At 42.7% G+C, this 19,797-nt stretch overlaps 1 pseudogene; it reads right to left on the reverse strand.

Moving 5' to 3' along the window:
- The window catches only part of LOC144790797 (protein cornichon homolog 4-like), a 40,415-nt pseudogene extending 21,791 nt beyond the window's left edge, over positions 1-18,624 (reverse strand).
- Between the last annotated feature and the right edge of the window lie 1,173 nt (positions 18,625-19,797).

Below are 19,797 nucleotides of genomic sequence, written 5' to 3' on the forward strand. Positions count from 1 at the left end.
ACGTTGTAGTAGATGGTGGCAATCTTGCTGTGGAAGTAGTCAGAGAGGTGTCACAGAGTTCTGAGGAGGGGTGGATGGTGTTCTCTGTGGCAGACGTGTTGGAGAATTCCTTGACTATTCAGAAGATTTCTTTTGTGTGGTTTACCGCTGTGTCGATGCGGGCTGTAATGGCTCCTCCCTTGGCTTCTTTGATGCGCCAGTGGTAGTTGCTGAGAGCTGCCTTGTGAGCTGGTTTGTCAGAGGGGTTCTTTGTGACTCAGAAACGTTTTCCACGTAATTTGCAGGAGCGCTTGTTTGTTCTGAGCCCTGGGGTGTACCAGCTGGCTTGCTTGGGAACTGATTTGGATTTGGCAGGTTTCAACGGCGCAACACTGTTGGCGCAATTGGTGATCCATGCAGAGAAATTCGGCACGGCCTGGTCCTGGTCTGATGAGGCTTCAGGTTGGGAGGTGCTGAGGGCCTGTCTCCAGCGTGCCTCCGTTGCTCTGCCCCAGTTGCTGTGGGAAGAGCTGAAATGCTTGGTGGTGGTGTGCTGGGCATTGGAGAAGGTGAAGTGGACGATCACGTGATCGTCCAGGTGAGTTCTGGGATGTGGGCGAAGTTGATTCAGTCTCTGGAGGTGAAAATGGCGCTGAGTGTGTTTCTAAAAGTACCTCTTCCAAAATATTTATTATAAATCCTACTTTCCCAGTGAATTGGGATTGTAATAAATATTTAAATACTATTACATTTGTAGTAGTTTACTAGCCTTATGTTACATTATTACATTTGATATTGTATCCCAATTCTTTCCTATGGAACAGCCAACCCAGCTACAGTGAAAATAGCTTTTTGTTTTTTTTCACTATTAAGGACAAGTTTAGCATGACACTTTTACATGTCCTACTTTTAAATACCATACACCCTGCCTTATGGGCAGTCCGTCTTACTTAGGGGTGTCTTGTTACTATTCAAAAGGAAAGCTTAGGTCTGTCTAAAGTAGCTATTTAGACAAGTTATAATTGCAGTCTTAAAACTGCACAACCAGGCTACAGCAGGAAGCTTGTAATCATGTTTCACTGTCACTGTAGTGGATGGCACAATGAGTGCTGCAGTGACTTGTGACATTTAACTTACAGGCCTGGGTACACTTTGCACCATACACTAGGGACTAATAGGGCGGTTAAATATGCCAATTAGGGGTATGACAATTTCATCATGTTGAAGGGGGGGAGAACAGGCACTTTACAAATGGTTAGTAGTGGTAAACTGGACAGAGTTCTACAGCCAGTAAAAACTGTGTTGGCAGAAATCTGCGGGTACACAGTGCAAAAAATGGTAATTTCCCAAAATGCCTATGAGAGAATGAGGAGAGCCAGAGGACCTGGACTGTTTCCTTCTATATGCCTCATTATACATTAAATACCTGTGTGTAATATGCATACTTAAATTAAACATAACATGTGGTAGAAGTGGGTGCTTGACTGCAGCGCAGTGCAATGCAGCATTGTGAAGGAGAACTCAAAATGGGAAGGAACTTTTTTATTATGAGACAAGTCTGACAATTTTACTCTCTGGTAAAACCACAGTAAGAGTACTAGTCAGAATAAATCGTAATGAATTTGGAGGGCGGCACCTTCAAAGGAAACTAAAAAACAATCCTTCTCATCCTCTTCTCTTCTTCCACCTATGTAAGGTTCTCCCTCTCCACCTGAGGCAACTGGTATTCAGAAATGGATGTAAGACCCACCTTTATGGTCTGGTGTTAGCCAAGACTTCTTGATTTAATAAAATGATATATGTAATATACTTACTTAAAGAGGCTTTCAGCACGTACTGTTCATCCATTGGTATGATGTCTTGTCAAAGAGATTTTTCTTCCATCCACTATAGCATACAGCATGGGGAATGGAATAGCCCACTTCACAGTGAGGGATGGCATTCTACCCCTTGACAAAGAGCATAGCCACACAGAGTAGTCCCTTTCTGAACCAGCGAAGGCTAAGGTAAGGTGTGCATTGTGAGGCCAAAACATTTTTACTATAAGCCAATGTTTTTTTTTTTATTGGAGAGGCTGCTCCTCAAAAAATAAAGTATTCACAAAAACCATGACAAAAAAAACAAGTACTGACAAAGCCAAAAGGCTGACAGCCAACTCATATTTATTGGTTTTACCAAATCATATATTTCTACCTCCCAGTCCTCTAAATTGTTGGCACAAGCAAATTGGCAAGGCTGTGTGAAATATATGGATGAATGGCTCCCTGGAATCACAGATTCCCTTACTCTGCTCTAGTAATATAACTCTTCACAATTCCTGTAAATGTATGATGAATTTGCTAATGATCAAACTATGTTGTTTAATATGCTAACTTTTGTAAACATGTCATGTGATAGTATGTAATTCTGTGTGCAGAGTAAAGTGCTCGACTGCACTTGTGAATAGGTCTACGCTACACGATTAACTCAATAGGAATGCAAAACAAGTATGAAAATGTAAAAAAAAAACTAAAAATGTTTACAAAAATGATAAAACCCACAGGAAACTGGACATATACCACCAAACTCCTTGGTGGCACGACCTTCAATAATCAGATTGCTGTGCAAGTCCTTGGTCAGATGTTCGGCCATTAAAAAAAGTACCTGATGCAGTGAGCAGTTCAGTGCCATGCCTTCAAGACTCTGTTAAACTGAACATTTGTAGAACATGCAAACTCAATCAAGGTGCCCTAGAATTGAAATGCGTTGGGGATTCTGCTTTGGAGGAGGACATGAGAGACAAAAGACTTAGTGTATGTCTCCAAGAGAACACTAACTTATACAGGATTTGAGGCTATTTCTTGCCGGCTGGCTTTATGTCCTACTTCCACATCTGGCACAGGGTCAAAATAAATCGTTTTCCCAGTCAGAATCAAGAAGGTCTATTTATTCCCTTTCTATATCTCAGGACTTCTCTTTTACTAGCAAGATGTCCAATCGAAAATAAAATTCTGAGTTTGGATATAAAATGTTATCAGTACTTATGTTAATGGTTATTAGCAGAGAATGACCACTCATATAGAATTAATGTTTAGTGGCTACCAGAATAAAAATGCTCACCCAGACGAGATGAATGGTTACCGAAAGTGAATGATAACTCAGATGGACATGGGGGTTAGCAAAGTGAGCATTCATCCACAATGAACTGTTAATTAGAGGTTACACAAAGATAACAAATACCTGGAAAGCGATGTATTAAATTATTTATTTTGAGGAGTTGGATAGTTAGGTATTGTGTCTTTCAATTACTTCATGTGTTACTCAGGATTCCAGATCCTACACTAAACATTTCTGGTTGGGACATAGCAGGGTGTCAGGTTCTGTAGTTATACTGTGCCAGTTCCCTGGTGGGCTTTATTTTAAGTTCAAATAAAAATTTTATTAATATAACAGAGGTGTCAGTACATCAAAAGGAGTGAGATACAATATCATCAATAGGTAAGGCAAATTAGGTAAAACCGTAAATAAGGGAGGAAAAAGAAAATGAGGCTAGGAGTATAAAATAAATGAGGCTATGTACATGGGGGAAGGCATTATAAATTATACATGAAAAATTGAATAGTAGAGAAATTAAAGGAACGAAAGGTAATTCAGGGAGGTTTAGAAACTTCTTGCTGAAAAGGGGGCAAATGAGAGGGACGTTTGGCACAAACATCAAGGTACAAGGTAATGGGGAGCCAAAGGGAATGTCTTTTCGGGGCAAGGTTAAGGGGATATACAAATGCAGTATCAAGTCTATGGTTATGACATACATTGAACCACCAAGCTTTGAGAGTAATGTCATTTGAATTTTTCCAATGAACAGTAATCTGTTGGAATGCAACAGCTAATAACAAATCTATAATTTGAACATTTGCATCAACCGTAGTCCAGGAGGATGAAAGTGAGCCAAGAAAAATATCAGTAAAGGAGAAGGGGATAGAGGTATGAAATATAGTATTAATTTGGTCCCAGACTTGAGTCCAAAAAATGTGTGTGAGGGGACACAAGAAAAGCATATGAAAGAGTGTAGCGTTGGGGAGGGAGCAGGACCAACAAAGGTCCGGAACCATGGGGAATCTTTTGTGAAGGAGAGATGGCGTATAAAGGAGTCGATTATAAAGAAAGAAAAGTGTTTGTGTGAGGGAGGCAGCTCTAGAGGATTTGCGGAGCTTACTCCAGATTTTATCCCAAAGGGAAGTAGGCCAAGACGTGTCGAAATCAGATTCCCACTGCTCTTCCACTGTGGATTTCGGCCTGGGTGAAAGAGGTTTGTGAAAGGAATGGTAAATGGAAGAAGCTGAGGGGTTGGAACTTAATAGGGAATGGAGTGAGGAAGTTGGGGTGGGGGAAACAACGGGAGGAGGGGAATGAGAAAGGGAATCATATACGGACATAACAGCAGTCCTGAGTAAGACGAATTTGTGAATAAAAGAGGAAGGGAGCGAGAAAGTTCGACTAAGGGCAGTAAAGGACTGGAAAGTAGACCCCTGAAAGAGTTGGGAAACCCAAATTAGACCTCGCTGCCTCCAAGTTTTCCAGAAAAAAGATTTCTGGTTAATGAGAATGCTGTTATTATACCAAATAGTGGTGTTGAGAAACTCAATAACGGAGGAGGGAGGGTCTGGAGCAGAAGCTAAGAGTATTTTCGCCGTGTATTTGTGGATTGGGGAAGAAAGGAATTGGGGTTTGCGAGAGAAGGAGAGATATTCGGCGAACGAGAAAGGAGAAAGAGAGAGACGTTCAAGTACAGCCCAAAGGGGAAGAGGCTCGGTAGGGTCTTTGAGCCAGAGGGAAGCTTGTTTCAGGAGAAAAGCTTTGTGGTATGCAGGGAAATTTGGGAAATTAACCCCACCCTCTGATTTGGGCAGACGCAAACGTAACAAAGACATACGTGGCTTCTTTCCAGACCATAAAAAGGAGGAAAGGGTTTTGTTGATCTTAGTAAAAAATTTGATAGGGATAGGTACAGGAATATTTGAAATGGTGTAGAGGACAATTGGAGTTAACATCATCTTGATAGTGTCAAGACGACCCCACCAGGAGAGATAGAGGGGGTGCCATCTGGATGTAAGATCTGATAATTTTTGGGTGCATTGATTAAGACATAGTGATACAGTATCTGAAATGGAAGAAGTAATGTGCAAACCAAGGTATTTTATATGGGCCATGTTCCATTTAAAGTTGGATGCCTCAAAATCAGGTTTGAAGGTGAATTTGGTAAGAATCTCACATTTATCATTATTCAGTTTATAACCAGAAAGTTGAGAATAAACGTTGACTTCGGTGAGGAAAGCAGGGATGGAAACAGACGGTTTGGAAATGAAAAGTAGAATATCATCCGCATAGGCAGCTAGTTTGACCTGCGAGTTAGAGAGCTGAAAGCCATGAATGTTTGGATTCTGACGTAATTTTGATAGGAAAGGTTCTAGGGCCAAATTAAAGAGGAAAGGGGAGAGAGGGCAACCCTGACGGACTCCTCTACCAAGGCTAAAAAATGATGAAATCAAGCCATTGGCACAAACCGCAGCTCTAGGGTTCGTATAAAGGAAGGAAATGAGGGAAATGAAATTAGGGCCAAACCCAAACCACTTCAATGCAGAGAAAAGGAAAGACCATTCCACTCTATCAAACGCTTTCTCAGCATCTAAGGCGATTGCGGCAAGGGAATCCTGAAAGCGTGATGACTTAGAAAGTACATTGAAGAGGAGTCTGGTGTTGTCAGAAATGAAACGTCCCTTGACAAATCCCGATTGTTCAGGGCCAAGAAGCTCTGGAAGAAAAGGATCCAATCTGATGGCTAACGATTTGGCATATAATTTGTAATCGATATTGACAAGTGATATTGGCCTATAATTTTTACAATACTGAGTGTCCTTCCCCTCCTTGGGTATAATACAAATGTAAGCATCAGAAAAAGTACCTGAGGAAGCACCATGTGTGTTGAAAGAGTCGAGAAGACGGTGAATTTTGGGTAACAAAAGGGTTGCAAAGTGTTGATAAAATTCGACAGTGAAGCCATCTGGGCCAGGAGCTTTGTCTTTCTTAAGGAGGTTAAGGGCAGTATGTAATTCGTGGATGGTAATGGGAGATTCAAGGGTGGAAAGGTCAACAGGAAAGTTGGGAGGAGGTTGAATGCTTGCAAAGAAGGCAGAAAGGGAGTGAGCAGAGGGTTGAGTCTCAGAAGAGTAGAGTGTAGAGTAAAAGCGAGAACATTCTTTCAAGATATCGACATCTTTATGTTGCAAAACTGAATTAACATCAAATACAGACTCAATATTCAATTTGTTTTGCTTAACTTTCAAGTAATTAGCAAGAACTTTCCCCGCCTTATTCTTCCCACCATAACATTTTGAACTGGATTTTAATAGGTACAGTGAAGCATCTTCAGTGGATTGTTTATTATATTTCATTTTGGCATGTACTAGAGCTGTCAGACTTTCCTGAGTGTGGGAAGTGTAAAAGGAGTGTTCTAGGGATTTAATCTGAGATAACAGGTCACTGGTACGGGTTCGGGCATCCCTACGTTTCACAGAAACATGTCTGATTATGAAATCTCTGGCCGCAGCTTTATATGCGTCCCAGATGGTGTGATTGGCCAAGGAGGGGGTATCATTAATAGCAAAAAATTCGGTAGTGAAATCAGTGAAAGAGGCCGTAAATTTGGGATCAAGAAGAAGGGTGTTATTGAATCGCCACCTCTTGGGTCCGGTGGATTTGGGTAAAATATCAATGTTAATTGTGACTGGAGCGTGGTCAGAGAACATTATGGGACCAATCTCAGCCTGAGTAAGGGATTGGGACAAGTGACGGGACAAGAAAATATAGTCGATACGTGATTGGGAATGGTGCACCGGGGAGTAAAAAGTAAATTCGTTACAGGTTGGATTGCATAATCGCCAGGCATCAACAAGTTTATGTTGAGAAATGGCATGCGTAAAAAGCTTATGAGATTTATTAGGGACAAAAAAAGATTTGGAATGCCTGTCTAAAAAGGGATCCAAAGGCATATTGCAGTCGCCTGCTAAAACAAAATTGTCCTCAAGATATTCAGTGATACGAGAGGTGAACGCACTCCAAAAAATAGGATTTCCAGCAGTGGGGGCATAAACATTGAGTAGGGAGAGAGGGACACCTTTGGAGGAAAGTTTGACAAATAACCATCTGCCTTCAGGGTCAGATTCGAACTGTAGAACTGAATGAGAAAAAGACTTGCGAATTAACAAAACAACACCATTTCTTTTACCATCACCAGGAGCAGAGAATACAGCCCCCACCCAACCCCTTTTAAGTTTAGCAGCTTCGGCATCAGATAAATGGGTTTCTTGCAAAAAGGCTACATCTACGTTCAATTTGGCTAGGTGGGAGAGGATTTTTTGCCTCTTAATGGGTGAGTGCAAACCTTTAACGTTCCAAGAAATAATACGTATTGACATCAAAGAAAATTAAGAGGGGATAGCATAATAAAAGTAAGGAATAAAAGTAAAGCCTCGTAATCTGGAGAAAAGGAAAAGAGAAAAGAAAGAAAACAGAGAAAGAAAGAGAATAAAGGGAGTAAAAGAAGTAAGAGCACAAAAGAGACTGTAATAATGGAAAAAACCATTGAAGAGGAAGAGAAGAACAATGTAGAGGAGTGATATAGTAAATAGGGAAGAACATAAGAAAGCTGGAGAAAGAAAACATCAAGAAGAACAATGCCAAGGGCTTTCATGAAGGAAAAAAACAATATGGGAAAATGAGTGAGCTGTGGGAAGAAGGTAATTGCGAGCCATGAATGAGAAAAGGCAACTGAAAAGAAAAGCCATAGGAAACATATAGAAAATGTGATAAAGAAACAGCAAGAAGAAAGAAACAGAGCAAACCAAGAGGCTAGACGAAATATAGTGGCGAGAGAATATAGGAAAAGGACGCGAATAACTATAAAAGACCAAAGAGCGCTGAAAGGGAGAAGAGAGAAAAGGGAAAAGGAAGGTAAGAGCAAGCGAAATGGAACTGACACCAAAAAAGTGAAAAAGAGCAACAAGAATACGAAAAAGAAAATAAATGCATTAAATGAGAACATGTTACAGTACAATGAAGGGAAGGTACTTACAAGGAGAGTGGAGGGGGTAGACGGTCTACGTCGGGATAAAAGGGGAACAATACGGAAATAACGGGAGGGAGGTAAGACCAACCAACGAAGGGCGAGCACAGAGGGCAGCGAAAAGTCCAATCGGAGAAAACATGACGGAACGCTATGGAGAATCTGTGGGAAAAGGAGAACATCGGGATTAGAGGTTAAGAAAGACCAAAAACACAATCAGATACCGTGTTGACAAATGAAAGAACGATATCAGACTCGTCGGAGAGTCTAAAAACATGGAACTATAGAAACATGAGTGAGCAATGAACAAGGTGACAAGGAAAAATCAATGAGAACAGCAACAAGAGTCATGGTGGAAACGAAGAGGATGGGCTGGAGAACTCCATGCCTGTAGAACCACAAGAATTCAGAAAACTTCGGAGTCTCACAGGGTCCTCAAAATTGGTGGTCTTGTTATTATAGGTAACTTTAAATAGGCACGGGTGGAAAAGTCCATATCTGGCTCCAATGGAACGAAGGTCAGGTCGCATATCTAGAAAGGCTTTTCGACGGGCAGCAGTGGATTTGGTGTAATCTTGAGCAAAAAATAAGGTGGAACCTGACCAGATGATACGTGGAGAGGCCTTGGCAGCTAAGAGGACCTTCAGTAAGTCCGTGTATTCAAGGAAGTACATTATCACACCCCTAGGTTTAGTGGAGGGCGAAGTAGAGGAGGGGAGTCGTCCAAGCCTGTGAGCACGCTGAATGTTGAGTGAGGTACCTTCAGGTAAGTGCAATAGCTTGGGAAGAAAGGACTGAAAGAAATCAATAGGATCATTCCCCTCGCTTCCCTCCTTCAGGCCGTAAAGACGTAGGTTATTGCGCCTATTCCTGTTTTCAAGGTCTTCGACCTGTTTTTGAAGAGAAGAGATCTGAAGATCCATATGAACAACCTTGGTTGCCGTTTCCTGAAGAGACGAGACATCTTTTTCCACAGTGGAGACCCTGGCGTCCATGTTTGACCAATTGTCGGTAAGCGTTTGCAGTTTGGCATTGGTATCTTCCATGTAGGGACGCAGGGCTCGTATTTCTTCGAGGAGTAATTCGATTGAGATAGAGGATGAGGAGTGCGAGGGGGAGGGTGGGTCTTTCTTCAACCTTTTTGGGGTGGTTTTGGTTGCCACCTGAGAAGAAGAGGCCTCCATGTCAGCTGTCGCAGTATCAATGGGAGGGTTTGTAGAAGCTTCCAGGTTAGCCAGCGTTGAAAATAGCTTAGAGTTCTTGACAAAATTGCGCTTGGGGGGCTTGTCGAAACGCTGCGCCATTGAAATGCTGATGAATCCGGCGTCAGGGATAGCGCAAGATAAAGCAAAACAAAATGGCCGCCCAACCTGAGGAGAGCAGCTAATTCGAACCAGTCACAACAAGTCAATACCAAAAAGTGGAAAAAAGTCACCTGTGCTGATTGAGAGTAGTTCCCATCACGAAGTGAGAAAAAAACGGCATCAAAAAAGGTCCATGAGAGCTGGTGGAGATTCGTGCGGTGGAACGCACAGCTGCGAGAAGCACCGGCAAAAAAAAACAAAATGGCGGTCGCGACCCGGAGGAGCCGCGACTGGAGTGAAATCCGGTGAAATGTAGCAACGCCGGCGCGCTAGATGAGTAAAAACCAGCCTGGATGGTGCCCGGTTAATTCCGACAACATGTGCAGGTCTCCATGTCTCGTCAAAGGGGAGCGAACCGCCTGTTGACTCCGGTGTGGACGGAGCCGCTACCCGCTTGCTGCCATCCGTGTCGGGCGCTTAGCCACGCCCCCCTGGTGGGCTTTATTAACAAACCAAGAACCCTGAAATTCATTCTTGTAATTACTTGAAGCCAGTGCAGTGCTCTTGGTATGGTCATGCTTGCAGAGGTTGGGCACATTCTGGCTGCAAGGTTCAATAGCCTTTGCAACCTGCCAAAGAGTTTCTTGGGGAGGCCACAGCAGGCAATATTACTGTAGTCCCAATAAGCCATGACAAGGACTCATGTTAGCATTGTCTGTTCGGAGTGGCAGGATTTTCTGGAGCAGAGAGAGCTGCAGATTGACACACTTTACCACTATGTTGACTTGAGAAGTGAATGAAACTTCAGAGTCTCATAGTATTCACAAGTCCCTTACCATTAAACACATCTTTTGAAAGGTTCTTTTAATCAGGCTGTCTTTCTACCACTACCAAAATATCTGCTTTGGCTCAATTCCAAGAGACGAATTTCCCAGTGTAAAATATGGCCCAAGCTTGAGGTGATGTTGCCTCAGTTTCCTGATCTGTTATCCAATCGTAGTAGGTTGGTTTAGATGACATTTATATATATTTGGAAATTCACCAGACAATCCTGTTTTAGCAGTGCCAGGCGGGCATAGATAGCTGTCAAAACGTATACGAGAGAGAGATAATCATTGGGCAGCGTAGCACAATATTGGGTGGGAAGATGACTTGAGTGGCCCAATCATAAGTTCTAGGCTGTGACCAATGATAAATGATTGGATCTATAGCAGTGCAGGTTCACAAACAGTGTCATAGGTAGGAGAGGTCACGGAGCATAGGAAATGTTGTTTGTGGTTGCCCAAACATAACAGAGCTCTTTCCTTTATATTGCTGTGGGTGGATTCAGGGCCCCTCTCTGGCCTGACGTCTGACTGATAGTTACAGAGAAGATGGTCTGTTTCCAGATGCTTTTGTAGAAACGTTTCCGGGTTGCTTGCAATAAAATATGTAGACTATCTTGAAAAGAGTGTAGGATTGGTTGCCAGAAGTATATATTGACCTGTAAAGTATATTGTAAATTAAGAGCACAAGATACTGTTTCCAATGTCACCTTGTAAGTGAAACCAATGTTAATAAATCTGCGACCTGTATTCTTAGAAAAAAACAGTGTGGTTGAATGAATGCCCTCTGGTTTGGACTGAGTGGGTGAAGTGCACGCTGTTAAATGGAGAGTGAAGATAGAGTTGCAAATTGTTTTCTGATGGCCAGGTTTTGATCAAATGTAGTGACAGAAACCATAAAGACTGACTAGAAGGTCTCTAAAGAGATTAGGATAGATGGAGAGATTTTGAGAGATTTGGTATTTTCCTATTTGTTTACTATGTTGGCTCAAAAGGCAAAGAAAATATGGAATGCTATTCTAGGACCAACCATTTCACGTTATATGATGCTGTTTACTTATATACAGGGCCACTGGAATTATGCAATGTATGCCCAGAAAGTGTTAACAAGTGAAATTGTTTTACAAAAATAATAAACTAATACTATCACAAAATGTGCTGCATTACGCTATATTATTTGACTTTTCTTGCCACATAATTTAGTCAATCCTGATGTCTAATTTAGTCCTCCTCTGCCGCACAATTCAATTGGCCCTGCATATATAGATCTTAATTCTCCCACCAGGTCACTTCAATGTTCTGAGGGGGCAGGAGAGCTAAAAGTGGGAGCGCGAGAGGTTAAAGGTGGGAACACATTAAAGGTAAGAGGATTCAGAAGACTTTCCCAAAACACTGTTATCACACCAGGCAGAAAATTAGGTGTTTTTCACCAGGAGCTATTGATACTGACAGAAACAGACTTCTACCATATTTTTATTTTGGACTACAGAGTAACAACAAATATCAGTGTTGAAAGACATGGTCAGCCATTGCATTCATGGCTGTTGCGAGTATGAAGTTTTCTTGTGTGTGTCTACAAACTGCCTACAATGACCGTTTGCGTTTGCCACTCCCCATTGGTTCTGCTTGTGCATCGGAGAATGCATGCCAAGTGACTAAATTACAGTAGGAGAGCCCTGATTAATAAACATAATATTTAATGATTTTCTCTGGCTATTTGTCGTAATACATCATTTCAAGGGTTTTCACATGAGCACACGAGTTAGTCAGTCATAAAACCTTATTTTGATTCATCAAAAGGAATCATAAAAGTATACAAACATTTTTTTTAAAAACACAATTTTACAAATGGTTTATCAGGTCCATAAACATATAACGATAAGGTGCAATATGCAATACATTCCTAGGTATCCAATATAAACTGATGCTGCCCTACATACAAATAGGCTTACATTGCCCAGAGATTTACGTCAAATAGTTACATAGTACTACCGATAAATCAGCAAACAAAAGAAAGATTTTCAGTATCGTTTTCTGATAGTAAGTGCCAGTCTAATAAAACTAAGCATGGCACTACACGTAGCAGCAGTAGACAATGATTTTAAATACTCATAACCTTTTTTATAATTGCATGGTCGAATATCCAATAAAATAGGTTTAATAAACCGATTTCTTGGATCTTTATACAAAGTACAAAAAAGAACAAGGTGTAAAGTGCATTGTTGTGTCTTGCCATCACACGGACAAGGTGGTAGCCTGTCACACCAACCACCTTGTTTCGGGAAAGCAAAAAGAAAGTGCAGGATATTCAATCGAAATCTCGTCAAGTAAAAACGCCATTGAGTGCATACAGTAAATGATAGATAATATTGATGCTGCAATTTACACATTTCATACGGAACTCGTTCGTTATTTTTCAACAGACCCAAAGTACTACGATAAGCATTTTTAATTATAGTCTTTGTATCCTGCTGAATAGATTCTGGATTTTCATAAATATGACCCTGGCCAATTTTATAAAAGGTTTCCTTAACATATGATAAACATGGAATCTGCATAACATGGTCTAATTTCATACAGTCCCTCAGAATTTCTTTTGAGCGTTCCAAATCTTCAGATAGCCACATTTTACCCCATAAAAGTAATGGAGAGACATGAATAATGTCACTAACAAATTCTATGCCCATCTCTGTATGACAAAAGATGTTTGAAGAACAAGTTGGAATTGATAAGAGGCGCTTTAAGAACTTATTTTCCATAACTTGTATCTGGGTACATTTATGTGTCCCCCACACCCCCGCCCCATAGGTAGCAACAGGCAGGCATTTAGCCTTATACAGGGTCTTCAATTCCGCAATTGGTTTTTGACCCAAATTGCTAGAAAAGCGAAAAAGGGCCTCTATGGATTGTGTGGTCTTTTGTACACGAGCCATTATTAATGGATCCCAACTCAAATTTTTGTTAAATAGGTTACCCAAATAGTTAAAGTTTTCAACTTTTTCAATAATCCGATTTTCTACTGCAAACCTACGGGTTTTTGACCCTCTGGGGCCACAAACCATAACAAAAGACTTTGTAAAATTGACCCTAAGATCTAGGTCCTGCATAAAATTATTAAAAGCATGCAGGCAGGTTTGCATACTATTAGCAGTTGGGGTCATTAATACAGTGTTATCAGCGTAGGATAACAAAGGAATCTGTTTACCATTTACTTTGGGAAAATCTGTACAGTTCTCCAACAAAAACCTTTCCAAACCATTCGTATAAACTAAAAACAGGAAGGGTGCCAGAATGCAGCCCTGGCGAACGCCCTCAGTTGATGGGATGGGTTTTGTCTTTTCTCAGCCCGGGCCATATCTAACAATCACAGTGGTAGCAGCATGTAATCTACGGAGCATTGTAACCAAAGGTTCCTCAAACCCCATGGCCTCCATCATCCGCCATAACTTATCCCTACATACCGTGTCGAAGGCACTGGATAAGTCCATGAAGGCCAGATGTATAGAAACACCCCTGGCCTTCATGTACTTACCCATGATTAAAGCAAGGTTAAGACACTGCTCTGTCGTCCCCTTGCCTCTCTTGAACCCGTACTGTGAATCCACTATGATACTAGAGGAATCTGCCCATGATTCCAAGCGAGCTAGTATGACCCTACCCATAAGCTTACAAGAAGCATCTATTAGTGAAATCAGCCTGTAGCAGCACGGGTCACGTTTTTCACCCTTTTTAAAAATTGGTACAACTACCGCCTCATTCCATGATAGGGGAATACGCCCGACCACAATCGCCCTGAAAACATTAAGTAATAATGGTGCCCACACATCAGTATTATATTTAAAAAGGTCCAGCGGGACAGCATCTGGACCTTGGGCTTTTAGCAGGATACCTTTCCTTAGGGCCTCCTCAACTTCGGAGAGGGAAAGTGAGAGGCTGAGTGTTAAAGCTGTTTCGTAACAAAAATCAATATGCCCATCACTATTAGTTGTTAAACAAACATTATTTGGATTAAAAATTTTGGCATAATGAGTTTCCCAGGTTTCCTCCGTTATATGGGTAACCATGTTACCTTTTTCCTGACTATTTAGGAAGGGACGATTTATTACCTCCCAAAATAGCCTACTATCCCTCAAATCTGAAGCTTTTTCAAGGTTATCCCATGCTTTCTTTTTTAATTCTAATTTCCGTTTAACAATAGAATCCTTATAGGCCTTCCTTACATTTTTGACTAGCTCCTTGTCCCGAGGGACTTGATGCAATGCCTTTTTTAATGATGTTTGTGCTGCGGAACATTCAGCATCAAACCATTTACACTCCCTTTGTTCACCCTTACCTGCCGGTCTAAGAAGGGCATTGCCACACTTCCACACAGAGCCTCAAAATTCTGGATTATCATTTCAGGATTGGAGGTGGGCGTTAAACAAATGTCTATCTCTAGGCTATTTGCTTCAAAAATCTTTTCCTCTAGCCTCCTCGCATCAATTCTATCCCATTTTATAGTTACACCCTGATTTACACTATATTTCATCGACTGTTCGGATGCCTGATTCCTCTCAATGACAGGACACAACTTCACAACAAGGGGATTATGATCACTTACGGGGTTTATTTCTATCTTAAATTGATCAACAAAATGAATATACCTACTGGAAACTATTACAAAATTGATCACACTCATTTGACCCCCCGTCCCTTGAAAAGTTGGTATTGGCGAGGAAGAGGAGGATGACATATCCAAATTACAAAGATCATTTATCATAATGATATTATTCAGTGCTTCACCCTGTAATGAGTGCTTAAAGTGCGCCAATGGCTGCTCATTAATATCAACCCAACCGCAGGCCCTAGACCCATTAAGTTTACATACGGAACAGTTAAAACCCCCTACCCACATAATAAAAAGGGAGATTGAGCTGTTAGCCACTTTAGTTATCTCTTCCTGTAATTTATCGATAACAAATGTGGTATGGGGATCAAAGATATTATAGTACCAATTCATAAGAAGCAAAGGAACTGGAAACAACTCTACAATCAGAAGCAATTGGTCCACTAGTTTGAAGGTTTTCACTGTATTATATTTTACAGAAATAGCGGTCATTAATCCACCCTTTGCCCTTCCAGCCTGCGATGGTTCAGCATGCACATTAAAAGATTGATATCCATCCGAGTCTTGATCATTTCTGCTCCAAGTTTCTTGGAGACAGATAATGTCAAAACCTTCTATATAATTTGTCCATGCCTCATCCTGTCTTCTACGTGAAAGACCTGCTATGTTCCATGAAATTAGGCGGAAAACGCCCCAATCAAGATGTTTACTCGAAGGTACCTGATGTGTATTTCCTACGCATTGTGTAGTCCCTACTTTCAATTGGATACCATTTTCCCCACCCTGAGCATCTTCAGTGTATCCATCAAAGCGATAGCACTTGTATTGATATCAGTACCAGCCTCCTTTCCAGCCGCTACAGGTCCTTCTACTATATGTTCCTTCGCCGACCTTATTGGGCTACCAGAGGATGCCATACCAGTTTCCTTAGACTTAATATTCCCACTAAAGCCATTCGGGAGACAATCCACCCCCTCCAGCCCTATTAGCGAGTCAAACCGATTTCTCAATGGGAGACACTGCGCTGCCCAAATTGGTTGATTCCCCCCATGAGATCTCCCCCTACGTTGGCTGATTAAAGGGCGAGATAATCCACTACTCACATGGGGATAAAAGTAGTCTAAACCCAGCGATTGAATATCTCCCATTCTAGCAAACCTTGGTTCACGGCGAATGTAGTCGACTGCCCATGTATCTCTAAAGTTCACGATGACACAGTCACCCTCAAGATCCTTCGAACTACGGCCCACCCAACTCACCCTTCTAACATTTAAAATCTCTTCGTTAGAAAAGGGGGGGGTGTTCTATTTTTATTAAGCCAAAAAGTGACTTTATTTTTCAGCTCCCTTTGCGATTCTAATTGTTCAGACCTAATCCCCGAAACGCCCGTTAGTATAATCGTATACGGTGCAGATTCGGGGGGAAGGTTTACGCAAAGCAGCCGTTTTGTTGGATCATCGTTGCCCAGTGATGCAGGCCCCTTTGGCTGTCTTCCTACTGGATTTACATATGATGCAGACTGCGAGCTGGCCACCATACCCACCCCTGAACCCCTATCTCCAGTACTACCTACGGGTTTTCCCCCTACACAAGTTTGAGGGGTTGGGTTTGCAGGACTTACAGCATTTACTGGTTGAACGCCTTTAGTAGAATTTCTAGGCTCTCGGGCTGAGACTGATGGCGCTTTAACATTTTGATTCTCTGTGCTTTTTGCCAGTACATCCAACATACCTGTGTTCACAGTTACTAATTTTTCTAGTTGGTTACGTTTTAAATTAATTACTTTTGTTCTTTCCAGTATGGGTAACATCAGTGATTTAACAAGTTTTTCCATTTTGTCAAGAAAGTCCCCATTTATACTGCTTTGGGTAGGTGATTGAATAGCATCATGGGGTGCTCTAGACAGGCTAGGAGACTGAACTACAATAAGTGGGTCCTGATTCAAATTTTGTGTTTTTGATATTTTATTCTGACCACCTTTCCGATGACCACCCCCTCTTTTCCTTTTAGTTGTTTTCAAGGTAACTATTGGGTTTTCACTTACTCCCAACACCTGGTTTGAAACTATCGACGAGGGTATTTTTGGCGATGGGGATTTAGTAGCTCTATAACTTGAGTCACTCGAAACAATGCTGGTTAAATTTGGGCTTAAGACGGGGCAAGCCAACAAATCATCAGGCCCCGCCAACTGTGAACAAGAGTTGGGACTCGGGTCAACCAAAGTATGTATTACTCTGCAATTTTCGGGCGTCACCGCTGACCCAATCGTGCCTAGAGATGAACGTTTCCCTGTTAGTAGATCTACAGACAGACGTTTCTCCGTGTAGGCTATTTCTTTTTCCAAAATCACAGTTGCCCGTTTAATGAAATTATCGAGAGTCCCAGTGACAGTCCCTACATTAGTATTAAGAGTAACTTTTTTGCCCCTCCCTGAGCGTAGTGACATTTTAATATATTAACAAATAGCACATACACCAACAGCTAACCATTCAATGGAAGATAGTAAAACACTACACAGTACCAGATTTCCAAAGATCAGTCAAAAGAGGGGGGCCCAGCCTGGCCTCAAACGTCCTCGGACGGCTTCAGACGGCCCGCCCTTTGCCCGGGCTTCACCCGGCGCCCACCCGCGCGCGTCCCGCGTCGTGGGAGAGTTGTAAATATAAACCTCCCAGGCGGGGGCGTGGCCACTGAGGGAAGAGGCTGCAGGTGTGGATGGAGTAGCCTGCTGGGCCTCGCAGTCCCTCAGTGTTGGTACTTTGCAACGCTGGAATCCCGTGAACGGCACCCGCGGAACAGTAGGCACAAGATCCCTCCGGTGTCCTCCAAATCAGGCACGGCAGGCAAAGGCTGTCACAGCGAGCGGCTCCCGCAGAGCGGGGGCCGCGGAAAGTTAATGTAGATCCAGACGGGGGCGTGACCACTGAGGGAAGAGGCTGCAGGTGTGGATGGAGTAGCCTGCTGGGCCTGGCAGTCCCTCAGTGTTGGTACTTTGCAATGCTGGAATCCCGTGAACCGCACCGGCGGAGCGGGGCCATGAACAGTAGGTACAAGATCCCTCCGGTGTCCTCCAAATCAGGCACGGCAGGCAAAGGCTGTCACAGTGAGCGGCACACACGAGTTATGTTTAAAAAGTAGACATGCATACATGCTAACATTAGGAATCAGGAAAGAGGGAGGTTTTGAGGAAAAAATTGGATTTTTATACCATTCTCTTACATTGAAAGGCAGGCAATTTTAGGTGGGAGACATCTAACATGAAGCAGTTTGTGGTTTGAAAACTCAGGAATCTCCCACCTGAATCAGGTGTGGTGGCAGTATGCACATGGCTCTGTAAAAAGTAGATAACTAGTAGTTTGAAGCTTGGATACAGCTACCACCTTGTTAGCATTTTACTGACAGACCATATTTTTTTAACCTCTACAGTGCTCATGACGATCCCCGGCCGTCATGAGTCACGGTGGGCGTGTGCACACGACGGCCGGGGGCCATCTGAGCCACGCCCACGAATGGAATGTCCCAGCACTGCGGCGGAATTCGCGCTGCAGTGAAGAGGTTAATAAAAAGGCTTAAAAGAGTGTAATCCTGAGACACCAGTTTTTAAGGTCTCGCCTACAGTGTTGAAGACTTATTGTGGAGAATATCAATATGTACAGTAGGCTAGGGGTCAACCCTTTGCTTACCATGTCCCTCGCATCTGTTACACTTCTGAACAGTTAAAGGAGATAAAAGTAAGGGCTCCCTCACTTCATTGTTATCCTTTGCCCCTTGTGTCTGGTCATATATCTTCACCCACACCTTGTTCCACATGCCCATTCATACTCCCTGTTCCTCGCCCCCTTATTCAGCCCCCCAACTTAAGCTACGGTCCCCTTATCGTGCCGCCCTCATAAATGCATGCTCCCTACCCAAGCACAACCTTGAAATTATGGAGCTGATCACGAACCAAGAGCTGGACATTCTGTTTATTACGGAAACCTGGGGTGATGCGGCATCAGGGCCAGACTTCTGCACAGCTATCCCTGAGGGTTTCTGTGTGTCAAGACTAGATAGACCCTCAGGCAAGGGCGGTAGACTCGCCATCATTCATAAAGTTATATATCCTATAAAAACCGAACCTATTCCCAGTCTGGACTGTGAGGCACTTAAGTATTCTATTTCACTGAACAACAACCAAGTGTTCAAAGGTACTCTCCTCTATCGACCCCCAGGTTCACGCAAACGTTTTCTCTCAACCCTCGATGAGATGATAGAACCTCTGATAGGACCATCGGACTACACTATTCTAGGAGATTTCAATTTCTACCTAGAATCCCCTACTGACAAAGATACGGCCCAACTCACCACCGACCTGGCAGCGGTAGGTTTACATCAGTTGGTTTCAGCCCCGACTCATCAAGCTGGTCACACTCTTGACGGGTTGTTCACTAATAGCCCGGATATATCCCTGCTTAAGGTGCTTCCCCTGACCTGGTCAGACCATGAAGTAGTTATCTTTAGCCTAAAGGCTCACAACCCCAACCCACCACAGTCTAAAGCGCAAATTGAGCAAAGTATCCGAGATTGGAAAAACCTAGATGCCCCTCTTCTTACTCAGATCCTTACCACCTCCCCTAATGAGGCTTCCTCAAATCCGACTCAGGCTTCCAATAGGTACCAGGACTGGCTCCTGGATGCCCTTAGCTCAGCAGTCCCCACCAAATAAATCTTTCCAAATCGATCCACTCCGTCTGCGCGATGGTTTTCGAAAAAGGACCTTAGACTGCAGAGGCAGCACTGCAGGAACCTCGAGAGACACTGGCGCAAACATTATAGCCCTCAGGACAAACAATGTTATAAAGACGCCTTAGCCATATATAAACGTTCCATAGTCTCCCATAAGAGTGCCTTTTTTCTATCTCAAATCGAGTCCGCCCAAAACTCGTCCAAGAAGCTGTTTCAAATAGTCAACACCCTCTCCATTCCCCCATCAGGTCCCGCTAT

Source organism: Lissotriton helveticus, chromosome 11, assembly GCF_964261635.1.
Source record: "Lissotriton helveticus chromosome 11, aLisHel1.1, whole genome shotgun sequence".
In the NCBI taxonomy this organism is placed as follows: Eukaryota; Metazoa; Chordata; class Amphibia; order Caudata; family Salamandridae; genus Lissotriton; species Lissotriton helveticus.